The 14108-nt window shown below is 46.3% G+C and overlaps 1 long non-coding RNA gene across 1 annotated transcript in view; it reads left to right on the top strand.

The window, feature by feature from the left end:
* Positions 1–7298, top strand: part of LOC144101980 (uncharacterized) — a 128356-nt gene extending 121058 nt beyond the window's left edge. The window contains exon 3 of the long non-coding RNA XR_013308129.1: positions 7158–7298. This is a non-coding gene — a long non-coding RNA (uncharacterized LOC144101980). The remainder of the gene's footprint in view (positions 1–7157) is intronic.
* Positions 7299–14108: the final 6810 nt, after the last annotated feature.

The following is a 14108-nucleotide window of genomic DNA, read 5'->3' as shown; positions in this document are numbered from 1 at the left end:
CCAAGGCATAACAGCAACCCACCAGGACACTTTTCCACAACTCAAATATGTGCTGTGTTTTTTGTATTGTCTCTTTGTTAGGCAGCGCATTAAGCAGTTAGGTAGGCAGATGAGATTAAGTAGTTTGCGGGGATAACGTGGCCGCGGCTTGCACAGGAGCGGGTTAATTGGCAAAATATGGGAGAAGCCTTTGTCCTGCAATGAACTTAGTACAGGCTGATGATGATATATGCAACCAACTAAAAGTAAAGCTGCTGAAAGTACTTCACATTGGCTGTTCATGCAAGTGCTAAAATTAGCGGAGCCTAAGGTCACTGTTTGTCCCACAGTTTAAGTTTGCATTTAAGAATTAGCTTGTTGATTGTTCCGCTGCTCTACGGGCAGTGATCTTTGCAGCAGCTAGAACTCTAAACACAGTAATGCAAAACCGAGAAACTTATATTTATGTTTCTTTTGCTAGCTGCTCTAGAGGCTGCCCATAGCTGCAATGACCATAAAGTGGAAGCAGCCATTAAGGATTGGCTGCGTCATGCACCTGCGAGACATCGAGGCTCCTCCAAAAACGTAAAATAGCTTGTTTGCTTCCTAAATTTTTATGCCCACTGGTTGACTGAAAACATTTTGATAAAGATGCCCTACTGGAAACAGTCAGAATGTGATACATTGTTTTATACATGAGTTTGACTTTTATTCTGGTCATTTATTAAATTTTTAACGAGATTGTCTAGCTTCTATGCAACCAAACTTTCATTTTCCTGGAAAACCGCAACATGTGTGACTTTATATTTGTTTCTGCCTGCTAAGCCTTGTAAATGTTCAATTAACTGAATGAGTTGACATTCTACTGTGTTGCTATTGCTTTTTGTGCTGCTTTTTTAAAAATAATTTCTAGAAGAGCATAATCCACCCTCCTCATTTTATAGATGTTTCATTAAAGCAATGTAGATATGCAACTTTAATGTACACAAGTGAAAATTGTTTCAATTTCAGATTAGTTTAAGTAATCTTTCTGACCCCATTATGTGGAAAGTTGTGGCTTGCTGATTGTGCTAACACGTGGTGTCCATGATATTGCTTCTGGAATTGGAGAATGGTTTTCAGTCCAGGAATAATCAATGTCTGTTACCTACTTTAGTTTGTCAGCTGTCTTGCCATATTGGTTTCTTTTCCCTGGAAGGGATGACTTAGAAGCTTGAGAACTAATGTCACCATAATTTTTTGAGTAGATGTACATTTTATATAAATGCTGGTTGTCAGGTTACTTTTTGCATCAAGTTTTGAGAGCATTTAATTTTTGCGCAGCCAAGTAGTGGCCATCTGTCACCGTCGGAACCATTACAGCCCCAGCCTGCGACGAAATCACCATGCTTCCCACCGACCCTATATTCTCCAACCAGGCTTTGAGAGTTTTCATCTACTCTGCTAACCTTTTGCTTAAGAAAGCTCGTCTTTCTCATCTGTATTCATGGGCGTCTTAAACAAGATGCGCCCTAAGTTGCTTTGTAAGTGACAAAAGAGCTATACGACCAGTCTCTCGTGTAAAAATGGTGCTTGTCAACATACAGTTGAAAAAGCTGAGTGAATAACTGCATATGCTCGTTTTCTTTATTAAGACATTAATTACCACCCTGTGCTGGTTTTATTTGTTATGGCTTTTGACATTTTTACCACCCTGTGTTAGTTTTTGTTATGGCTTTTCTGATGCAGATATTCTAACTGAAAAAGCATTGATGCTAAGTAACTTGTAATTGTTGCTTAAACTGGTGGAGTTATATTTTCAAAGCCATTCATTTTTCCCTGCTTAATTTAGTGCACACTCTATTGAGTGTAAGCATCAGCAAGAGGACTGTATTGTGCTTCAGCAGCTATCGACTGTTGCTCTGCAGTGCTGCATAGTTGTACTATCAGGAGCAAAAGTTTGTGGGACTCGGGTGTGCGGAAAAACATTTATTCCGGCACAGTAGCGTAATCCACCCACCTGATCTGTATGGAAGCTTTTTCCTCTGTTAACTACAAAAAGTTTTGTTCCCAGAACTCGGCCTCCCGCAAACTGTTATAGACACCATAGTGGGACCAAGTGTCTAGAGTCTAGAACCGTAGTATGTTGCTCTTATTATCAGTAAAGCACAGTCAAGGTTAGCAGGCAGCTTAAGTCAGTAACATAAATTCCTGTGATGCTATTGTGTGTGTAGTGTATTTTTATTGAGGTGAAATACATGGGAGAGTAACCATTTGTATCAAATGACAGTACGCCAGTTTTCTTAGGTATGAGGTGCATAAGACATCTATGTAGCATTTGTGGCCACCCAGTGGATGCGACAAATACCCAACTACGAGGTTTAGTGTTCATCCATTGCTAGAGGTACAGAAGCATCTTTGGTGATCTATTGAATATCTTATGTGTTGTTCCATGGACAAATTAGGATATCCATTAGAAGTATGCTATGTGATGATGATACACATTATGGATATTCCCTGGATGCAACAAATGTTCAACCATATGATCTAATGCACATCCTATGCTAGAGGTACTGATGCATTTCTGATGATCAGTGGAACATCTCCAGTGTGTTCTGTGCACTTCTTGGGATGTCTATAAGAAGTACACAATATCCAGCACTGCGCATTCTTAGGATATTCAAAGGGCATACCTATGTGGTTATCTGGGGTTGTGCAGAAAGTTCGCAGACTGAACGATTTCAGCGGAAAATGCTCGCTCCAAATCATCTTTATAGGTTTTCACCATTTCACCAACATATCAGCCTGCTGTGCCAGAGAGGCCTCGCTCCCAACTTCTGTCAGCAATTTTAAGAATCCGAACCTTTCTCAGAGTTCAGTGTAGGCTGCCTTTCGCACTCGCAAAGCAGAGCCTAGGCTGTCAAGTACAACGTTGTAGGTCTCTGCAATAAACTTTTTCCACCTTGTAGCGCACTACCACTTTTTCCGTCCGGGGACTTGATCCCGATAATATCCTCATAACATTGATTGGTATTAGCGTGCGTGCTCTCTCTTCGAAGGTATCAGAGGTCGCAAAGAATTAACAAAGCCTTCTAGAGAACTCAGCAGGTCTACAGCAGATGTAATCTCTAGGCCTGGTTTCCGAAGTGCTATGCTCGTTTTATCAAAGCGCTCCAAGGTTTCACTTCAGTAAATCGCCATGAATGTTGTCTCTAGTTTTGTCATTTTCTTGAAGAGAGAGTGCGCTTCGTTCCTAGTGTCACCGTTTTTTTCCTCGTTCTTTGATATAGCTTCGAGGCAACACAAGACTGCATTGAAATTTTTCAGAATGGCCTTGCATGATTCAGCGTGTCTCGACCACCTGGTCTCAGAGAGACTTTGCAAAACAAGCTGCTGGCCAGTTCCGCCCATGCTGTTCAAAAGATACCTCCATCGCTTAGATGAGGCAGCAAAGAACACATAAAATCTCTGAATTACAGTGAAAAATTTGACTGCCTCAAGGCAACTGTCAACGCTACACCACCAACCACCAAGTTCAGTGAATAACCAGCACACGGGATGTAGACTGCCAATTCGTTCAGGTGTCTGATTTGGGCTTACAGTCCTTTGTATTTTCCTGACATATTACTCGCATTATCATGAGCTTGGCTCCTACAATCATCAATTGAGATGCCATTGGTCGTAAAGAGGGACATCACGGTATCGAAAAGATACAAGCCGGTATGTGATTCGATTGGAACAAATCCAAGAAAGCGTCCGTACACTTTCCCATTTTCATAGTATCGTAAAATAACTGACAGCTGATCCACATGAGTAAGGTGTGGAGTCGAATCAACAGTTAGAGAAGTATTTTGCGCGTTTCACTTCGTCAACGAGACGTTCCTTGAGAGCCTTTGCCATATGCTCGACAACTTCATCAGAAATAGTTTTTGACAGATACGATGGGTGACCTTTTCCTTTGTATGCGTAGCATTTGATGTGCTCCTCTAGAAAGGAATCAAACTTGGCAATGGCTTTAAGCTCTCCCACATAATTACCATTTCTCAATGAACCAAAAATCTCCTCACTACCCCTAAACGCTAGGTAGCGCTCAGCTAAACGCTTAACTGCAACGACTACGCGCTTCAAAACACCTGCCCAGTAAGTGGTCTCAGTGGCAAGATGCTTAACCAGCTCCTTGTCAATTGTACTGCTAGAGTTCGAGCGGGCGAACCATGCTGCCACGCGGTTCCGGTGCTCGATGCTATTTTCATGTGTGCAAACCTTTTCTTCTGCTCTTTTCCTATCAGAAAAGCCGTGCGTGGTGAAAGCACTGGGGTTGCTTGAAATCGGAAATACTTTGCACATGAAAGGGTTAACAGAATTTTCGCACTCCGAGTACATTAACCAGTGTCGCTCGTACACCTCCTCACTTACAGCCTTTCGTACGAAAAGATGAGGTGACATAGCGTTTGTGAGTTTTGTATTGCCTTTCCGAAGACGGAAAATTTTCTCCCCGAATTTCAAAATACAATGGCCCTTTCTCAAGGTATACACTCCGAAAGCTCTCAGCAAACGTCCGGCCACTTAGCAGGGTCACTTCGGAGAATCTCGCAACATACCTCTTGCTGCGGGGGTGTCTGTATTTCTCTGTTGCCGCAACGAGAAGCCGTCTCATTCGTCCTCTCGAGGCACACTTTGTAAGTGGGAACATGATTATTTGAAGCCAAAGTAACAGAAAAAAAGTGAGTCAGTTCTTGGAGTGTTGTTTTCTGGCGCTTGTCAGTAGAAGGAGGCTCATCGGGGAGGTTTGGCACCTGTTGATCGGCAGTAGTAGAAATCGGGCGTGGCGGACCGGACACATGGAGCTCTGTGGCATGGGCCCGGCCGAATATCATAGACGTTGCTGACTCAGGAACAGGACAGGGCTCGGTTTGCGTCGGTTGCTCAAAAATATGGAATACCGAGGTTGGCTCCATTTTCACAGGATCCAGACAAGCAAGATGAGTCAAACCTTGCTTCTTGCCAGGAAACCATGGTGATGGAGTTGGCAAGTCCTCCACAGAAGCACAGTCAGTACTATTGGGAGTTTGACATGGGCTCTGAGCAGAGCGATCATACTGCTCCGCGGAAGCTGCATTCAGTAGGTACTTTGTCATCTTTGGTAGCTTTTTTTCACGCTCTTCTCTTTCTAACTTCGCCTTTCGTTTAGACATACCACTTTGATGCTTCCTACCCAGCATTTTCGCTTGAATGGATGCTAATTGTTCACCGCACCAGGCACTTCGTCAGTCCGACGCAACCGCAGGTGTCCAAAGGTTGCCGTCCCGATGACTGGCGCACGCTGCCTGGATGGTGAGTGGCTGGCCGAGAGTGGCACGTCTCCAGGGAGTTCCTCAGCAGGCGGGCTCATGCAGGCTTAACCGGCAGCTCGGGGCTGAATCGCAGCCTGTGATCAACTTCTGTCTGTTACTAGCGCCAAAGCAGGCGTTCACATATGCATAGAGTTCCTTGTACAAATCCCTTCCTTCTCCGCACAAACTCCTTCTCCAGTTCCGGGCTTGTTTTCCTATTGGCTAGGAGCAATAGTCTGTTTTGGGAGGATCTAGATTTTTCTTTCACCCCGTCAACGCCGAGCGCGAGAACGAAGGGGAGAGGGCGACTCCTAGCCTGGGCGAAGTTGCGCGCCCTCCGTCACCTCCGAGTCATCTTTTTCGACTTCTTTCTGGAAAGTTTGGCGGCCAGTCTGACCTACTTTTCCCGTCAAGCGCGCACGAGGGTGTGCAGCCACTAGGCAGGAATAAGGCCCTGGAGACCGGCCTTTGTGTCCAGCTCTCCCTTCACTCTTCCACAACCCTTGTCCGACAGTGAACATTCCATGCCCCACGGCACACGGACAAAAGCACGTGTGACGTCTTCTTTCCTTTTCTGCCTAGACTCAGCCATCAGATTCATAGTGATCTGCTATCGGACTCATCCTCCCCCGCCCAAATTACCGTCACGGTAAAGAAATGTCGAATGGGAGGCACTGTTGGGTACTGCGGCACGTCCCTTCTATGTGAAAAACAGCGGCAGAACTATTTGAGAGGTGGAGGGTGGCGTGGTGTTGACGAGGGGCAACGAAGATTTAGGTCCTCATCGCACATTACATGTTTTAGGTGTTTCCCCCTTGCCCCTCCTCTCCAGGCAGCCCTCGACAGACGGAACCACGAAAACTCTTCCAAGCAAACTCACCTCGCTTCGTAAGAAAGAGGGCCTCGCCGGGGTGGTGGGGGATTCCGGTTTTTGCAGCTCGACAAGCTCTCCCCAAATGACCAAGCTAAACGCATGCTGTTACATTAGGCGGGGGGCCCCGTCTGCTCGTTCTGGTTTTCTCGCTTCATACATGTCGCTCGAACTTCCGTTGCCCATGGTTTTATATACTAAGCAGGTTAGAATAAATGGGCCCCCTTCTCCTACAAGTGTCCGAGGTGAGGCCCTGGGCTCCAGCCTCCTCAGCCCCCCCCCCCCCCTTAATCCAATGCTGTATCTATGCGTGGTCCCTTGTTTCAACAAGGTTGTACGATGCAGCTGTGTTGAAATTGTTAAACAGGCACGCGTGGACACCATTCGCCACAGCTGTGTCGAACCACATGTCGCTTATGCTTCGCGCTTCTCTATTCTCAGTCTTTGATATCGCTTGCGTTGACTCACGCAGTGATTATAACAGCTACAGTAGAGCCTTTTGTTTTGTGATTGTTGCTGTTCTGTCTTCACCGCTCGCTGCCTTCTTTGAGCGTAGCTTTCTCTATTCCTTTTTTACAGCATGACAGTAGGCATACAGTGTCAAAGATACAATGCAGCTCCGTATGTTGTGTTGTGTCCATTACCCTGTGTGCGGTCCATCGCGCTGTAACCATGCGATACGAAAAATAACTCGCCCAAAAAGTTTGTAAATTTATCGCAGCGATAGATGCCTTATCGCAGCGATAGATGCCTCGGAAAGTTTCGCACGGTCTTTCTTATGGAGACCACTGGAGTTGGAACTACCACTTGGAGAGAAGTAGCAGTGACACTATGTTCAACATAACAGGGCGTGTTCTGAAGTGTCCTGTAACTGTGGGGCCTGTAGTAATTTTGCCAGTAGTGTAAACAGAGGACACCAGCTGTGGCAGTTCAGGGGATCCTCTTGCTTGTGTTGTCATTATCGTGGCTGACCACTATTCTGTGTCATATTGCAGACGGCTCCCTCGGTATCCCGTCAGGCTCATGCATTGCTCGCCACCCAGGGCAATAGAGGGGGCTCGGGCAGTAGCACAGCGAGCTCCCAGCTGCCGTGCCTTCGTCACCTGGGTGTGAGCTGCGAACGCCATCGCAAGTGCCAACTGCACCGTCTACTCGGCAGGTTGCGAGTGGAGGAGAGACTAGGGTGTCTCGGGTGAGGAAGAGCGTGGCCGTCATAGGCCCATGCATTTCGTTAAAATTGCAGTTGTCTATGAAGCAAAGAAAAAATTAAAGGTGCACTTCAGTTTTCTTACGTGCGGAAATGCGAAAGCATTTCGAGTTGTGCCGTCTCCTCTTTCACTTAGTAATGTAATTAATCATCGATGGTAGTTCAATAAAAGAAGCGGTCAAGCAATTTGCCATTTTCTCTTTATTAACTCTTACTTGGTGTTATTATTCATTGATTAATTAGTTTTATTGTTTAATTGCTTTTTATTACTTTTGTACATTTATTTCTCAAGGAATGACCAGTAATTCACCAATTTCGTCAAATACGCCGAGTATTTAGTGAAATTAATTGTCTATAGAGAAAAATTAGCACATTTCGTACAGACTGACAGCAATACATTTGTGGACAAGAATAGGTGAAAACGTAATCGTTACACGCATTCATACATTAAAATTCGAAGTGCTAAGCTGTGCACCGTAACGCGCAGAACTCGTTGAAAGTTGTTGCCATCTTGGTGGCTGTCCCTTTAGAACGCCTAGAGTAAAACAGTAATGTCTTAGACCTGGTTATTTTGTGCCAATACCTCGGCTACTGCAATGCGCAGTCACTTGATGGTCACGTGATCGGACGTCGACTGTGTGTGCATACACATCCAACATCTGCCGGGACGCCCTCTTTATAACAGCTCTTGCAGCAAAACCCGCAAAAATTTAGTGTGCCTACCTAAGGCTGATCTCCTTAAAGATTTTGACATTTTTCCTTTCGCTTCGCGGAGCGAGTTTTGTGGCCTGTGTTCTCTTCTGGCATTGAAGCACATCATACTTCCAAAGATGCTCCAGATTCTGCGTGCTCAGCCGTTTTCTTTTTTGGTTTCATTGAAATACCGCAAACAAAACCATGACTTCACTCTTGCTAACCAACTTATCCCCCGCTAGAGGTCATCAGTAAGGTGAATATGAAATCGCGCACTGAGCCCGAGGTTGCTAGATCGAGGTTGAGGATGGCGAAATGCGAAAGTGGGCACATGCTTTAGGATCCGAGTGCAAGTTGAAGAACACCACGTGGTTGAAATTGATCTGGAGCCTCCCCCCTCCTCCCCCCCCCCCTCCCGCTCCCACACGCACACACGCACAGACACTAGTGCCTCCTTTATACAGACTACGTAAACCGTCTGGATGCTAAACGCCGGGTATTACTAGAAAGTGATACATTGAGCCGAGATTGGCTGCCGATCTTGCAAGCCTGAACTGACCACTGGTCCCAAATAGAATAATGATCTGCAGTTTTTTAGAAGCCGGAGTGTGTGGTAATGAAGCATGGAATATCCATCGAGTTATTTGAAAACGTAGCGCGAAAAAACGACACAGATGAAGGCAGACACACGACACCGGCACTGTTGAAAAATGCAAATGCTCCTACTCGCCCAGTTTAGCACAGCTGTGTAATATCCAGCATTCGTGCGCTTTTCTTAACAGCAGCAAATATCAGTTCATGGTTCCTTTCAGTAGCGAATTAATGACGTTGGGAGAACTGGTATTGTTTGTTGTTCCATCTTCTTGCTTATCCTGAGGCTGACTTCGCCTTCGCAGGGTAACTGTCGGTGCTTTGGATGTCGAAGCTGGCCGGAGTCGCTCGGGGGAGCCGGGAGGAAGATTTCCCTGGCTTGAAACTCCGGCGGCCAAGGAAGGTGGGTATCTGTCTTCGATACACTTCCCACGTAGCGTGCAATGTCACTCTCTGTGCGGAGTCTCCGCACTGGGCTACTGATATATACGGGGACACACCCATCATTATGAGAATTTGGCGTCATTGGAAAAACAAACTCCTGCCTCTGGGTGCCTGCTTTGCCTGTAGGGAAGAAGTCGTGAGATGTTATTCCTGTTACCCGCCCCACCATAGACGGGATGTTTCACTTTATAGTGTCAGCACAATTTTTAAAAGCAGTCTATGTTGAGTTAGAAGAGCGCTTTTTTCATCGTAGCATTTTCAGCGGTGTAGGGCATCAGAATACATCCAAGACCTGCTAACTACCAGAATGCTCGACAAATAATGAATTGTTCTTTTTCAACTATTTCGGTTTTAGAAGAGGGGTAGAGAAACGCCCTATATTGAGCATGTTTCGGACAATACCTATTGAAGGGCATTAAGTTTTTTTAATGAAAACTAAAACTGGCTTTAATATTCAGTGTGATGAGGGATAGAGATCAGGTGAAAAAAATTAGTTACGGCAAGTTACCTCAAGTCAGTTTTCGCAAGAGCTACTGTGAATCTTCGGTGCATGGCGTAGCGGCGGCGTTTGCATCATCGGCACATCTGTCAGCTATGGAGCACCGGTGCGACACGAGATTGTCTGCTGCACATGTGCAAATGCACTGAGACGACGGTCAACTGGCGAGGAGGACCATTCACGTCCGGCTCCCAAAAAGAAATGCCTGCGGCTTAGCGCAGCTAAGCCCAGTTCCAGATTAGCCCGCGATTATGGATGCGAAAGCTTAAGTGAAAGCATTGTTATGCGTGATTATGCTGCGTTGCTAAGCCAGGTTATACTCAACCTCTTCGTCCGTTGCCGAAGTCGTACGTGGTGGAGGTAGAAGCAGCAGTGACTGCCTCCAAAGCTCTTCGTTGCCACATTTTGGCATCTTTCAACTGTCGTTGAGCCAGTCGAGTCGTCTTCCGTAACGTCAGGCGGCAGGCCAACGAGCACCGGTGCTGGTTGGGCTGCTGCTGGTACCCGTACTCGGCCGAGTAGGCGAAGACTGCTCATCACCACTCGTGCAGCCGTGATGGCTGCAAGAGAGCCGTCGATAGTTTCCTGTTTGTGTTCCGTTTTCCTTGGCACCGCCGGGGAAACCCTGATTTACTGAGAGGCCTATGGCTTATCGCAAGTAATGTCCTTACTGCTTTTTAGATTTTTCAAATTGCCCTTCTCGCTGCAGCTGCAGCTCAAGCAATTTTTGGGGCCACACACTGCCGCAACCGAAACCGCGCCTACGAGCACACGTCGGGCACTGAGAACGAATCATGTGACACGTGACATTTGTTACCAGAAGACCTCATGGGTGCACTGTGAGATAAGAAAACTGCCTTGAAATCACCTTGCTTTACATGTATTCATACAGGCCTTATCCCCAGCTATTACCTCCACCAAGCGATAGCGCGCCACTGCATCTTACTTGCTTCACAAAAATAGCTGCTGGCGTTATTTTCGTTATAGACTGTGTATGCTTCGTATGGCTTTGGACTCGAGTCGTAAAGAAAGGATTCGGAATGGTAGGAATCGCCGTACAGAACGTTTCCACGGTGGTGCCCAGGAAAACAGAACACAAACAGGAAACTATCCACGGCTCTCTTGCAGCCATCACTGCTGCAGAAGTGGTGATGAGCAGTCCTCGTCTACTCGGCCTAGCACGAGTACCAGCAGCAGCACATGCAGCGCCGGTGCTCGTTGGGCTGCTGCCCGATGTTACTGAAGAGCACTTGAGTGTCTCAACGACGGTTGAAGAATGCCGAAAGGCGGCAACGAAGAGCTTTGGAGGCAGCCGCTGCTGCTTCTGCCTCCACCGCGACTTCGGTGACGGGCGAAGAGGTTGAGAATAACCTGGATTAGCAACGCAGCATAACCACGCATAACAAAGCTTTCGCTTACATAGTCGCAGGCTAATCTGTAACCGGGCTCAGCCGAGCTAAGCTGCAGCCATTATTTTTGGTGGGGGTGGGGGGCTGGACGTGAGAGTCCCCCTCGCCAGCTGACCGTCGACTCGGCACTTTTGCACATGCGCAGCAGACAATCTTGTGTCGCACCGGTCCGCCGTAGCTGACATATGTGCCGCTATGCCATGCGCCGAAGTTTCTCGGAACTTGCGAAAACTGACTTGCGGTAACTGGCGGTAATTGTATTTTTTTCAGCTGATCTGTATCCCTCATCATACTGAATATTAAACCCAATTTTTATTTTTGATTTTAAAAATTTTCTGAACCCCAATAGGTATTCTCCCAAACATGTTCACTATTGTGTGTTCTGCTTTGCTGCCTGTCAGGTTACGTTGTAGCTGATGACTTCGTTTGCACTAGCAACAGGTTGTACAAGGAAATGCAACAGGTATGGGGGCGACATATCTTCACTTTTTGGTCTCCACATTTGCATGTCTGCTAAGGTGAGACTGGCAGCCAGCAGTTATTTTCTTTCGTGTTTAGATCCTCTTGGTGGTAGCCAGTAAATGAAAATGATAAAAGGCCAAAAAAGAGAGAGGAAATGTAGTGCATAGCAAGGGCACCACCTTCGTGTGCCCAAATAAGGAGTTGATTAGGGCTTTTCTGCCTCTTCAATACTGTGCAACGTTAACTAAAGTGATCTACAGAATCGAACGAAGAAGGTATGTCATCACTCCCTGCTATCTATGCGTGGTCTTTTGTCGTAACTACGCTGTATGAAGCACCTATGTTAACATTATTAAACAGGCGTGAATGAACACCATTCGCCACAACGATCAACATTTCGCTTAAGTTTCTCGTTTCTTTTTCACTGACTATCATATCACTCGCGTTGACTCATGCAGTGATTAAGAGCTGAAGTACAGCCTGACGTTACATGAGTGCGGCTATGCTGTCTTCCCCACTTGCTGCCTTATTTCAGCATAGCTTTCTCCAATGCACGGTTACAGCACAACAGAGGAGACACTGAAGAAACGAAACACAGCCTTGCTTATCGCGTCACTTATTCTGTGTCCTGTCCATTGCACTCTAACTCTGGGATACAGAGTATAACTCGCCCAACAAGTTTTGCAGCTTTCTCGCAGCGACGCGACAGAGGCTTTCGAATCGTCCTTGCGCAGACCACTCGGAGTTGGAGCCCACCGCGAAAAATTGGTGCGTCGCGCCTGGAAAGAAGTAGCAATGACAATTGGCGGGAGAGGGAAGTCAATTAAGTATTCAATATAACAGAGTCATAATGACAGAAGCGCCCTTTAACTGTGGGGCCTGTAGTAATTTTGCCAGTAGAGTAAATGGAGAACCCCGGCTGTGGCAGTGTAGGGAATCCTCTTGCATGTGTTGTCATTACCGCGGCTGACTGCTATTCTGTGTCATATTGCAGACGGCAGCTTCGGTCTCGCATCAGGCTCAAGCATTGGATTGGTCGCTGCCAACGGCAATGGATTGGGCCTCGGGCGGCAGCACAGCAAGCAACTGCCGTGCCTTCGTCACGTGGGTGTGAGCCGGGACTACTCCCACGTCTACTCCGCAGTGTGCAGGCATGGAAGCGGAGGGTGTCTCGGGTGAGGAAGAGGGTGGAATGATAACCAGATTTGGGCCCGTGATTGCCCCGTGCCTTTTGACGACATCGCAGTTGTTTATGAAGCAAAAAAAATTTAGAGGTGCACTTAAGTATTCTTAAGCATTTCGAGTTCCGTTGTCTCCTCTGTTACCTGTAATTATTTATAGTTAGTAGGTAATTAAATTAGACAGCCAAGGAATTTGTCATTTATCGTTTATTAACTCTTGCCTAGTGTTATTAATCACTAAGTAATCCGTTTTATTAGTTAAATATAGTTATTGTTTTTGTTCATTCATTTCTGGAGGAATTAACAGTAATTCACCAACTTCATCAATTTCCTTTGAGTATTCAGCGAAATTATGGCCTTTAGTGAAAAATCCTCACCTTTTATGCGTACCAACGGACAAACATTTGCGGACAAGAAGAGGTAAAAACATAGCCGTTACACGCATCCATGCATTAAAATTTTCAAGTGCTAAACCCAGCATCGTAAAGTGCAGAACGCGGCGAAAGCTGTAGCATTCTTGCTGGCTGTCTCTTTAAGACACCTAACACCTACAGCAAAACGGTGAAGTCTGAGTCCTAAGGACATTTTGTGCCAAAACATTGGCTACCACAGTGCGCAGTCACGTGATGCCACGCGATCATCACGTGAGCGGATGTTGACTGTGTATGCCTACACATTCAACATCCGCTGGTACGGGCTCCTTATAACAACCCTTGCAGCAAAACCCGCAACTGAAAATTTGGTGTGCCTACTTAATGTTGACCTCTTCCTCGAAGATTGACATTTTTTTCGCTCTTGATGCCTGAAGAGACCACTGCTCCTAAATGGACATAAAAATCTGCAGGTTTTAGAAGCAGGAGTACGCCGTGCATATGTGTAGCTGGCGGCACGAATAACCATTTTGAAGCGAGAGCTTCACTATGCTAGGTAAAACCGATTTCGCCGTGCACTGCCCGTAGACCTTGAAGTGAGCCAGAGGTCAAGTGTGGTCCACCATGGTGTCGCACCTTTAAACTTTGACCTTGACCTTTGACCTTTCGATTCGCCGGTAGAAGGCGGTATACAATAGACCGCAGCGTTCATTGGGTGACCAGCCTCCCGTGACTAACAATTAATTTAAATGCCACCTGCCAGGGGGACAGTTGAGTGCAACGCACTCAACGTTACAGACACCAAGCCGAGACGAGTTGCCTGATACACCACAGCTATCGCTCTGTAACCAGGTTCAGCAGTAGTTAAACCACAGCTAATTTGTTCAAGGGACCCTTAAATAATTTTGACGGTCCTACTCTAATCCTGTAGATCTGTACAGGTGGCCTTTGTGAGTATTCGAAAAAAATTTAAAAGCTATGCTTGGGCTCTACATTTACAAAAAACGCTTAGCAAAGGTGCCGCCCTCTGGTGCCCAAATAGGGAGGTAATTCGGGTTTTTCTGCCTCTCCAAAACCAAACCGAGACGC

Source organism: Amblyomma americanum, chromosome 8 (assembly GCF_052857255.1).
Source record: "Amblyomma americanum isolate KBUSLIRL-KWMA chromosome 8, ASM5285725v1, whole genome shotgun sequence".
Classification (NCBI taxonomy): Eukaryota; Metazoa; Arthropoda; class Arachnida; order Ixodida; family Ixodidae; genus Amblyomma; species Amblyomma americanum.
The sequence above is the reverse complement of the archived record's forward strand: the minus strand, read 5'-3'. Positions and strand labels throughout refer to the sequence as shown.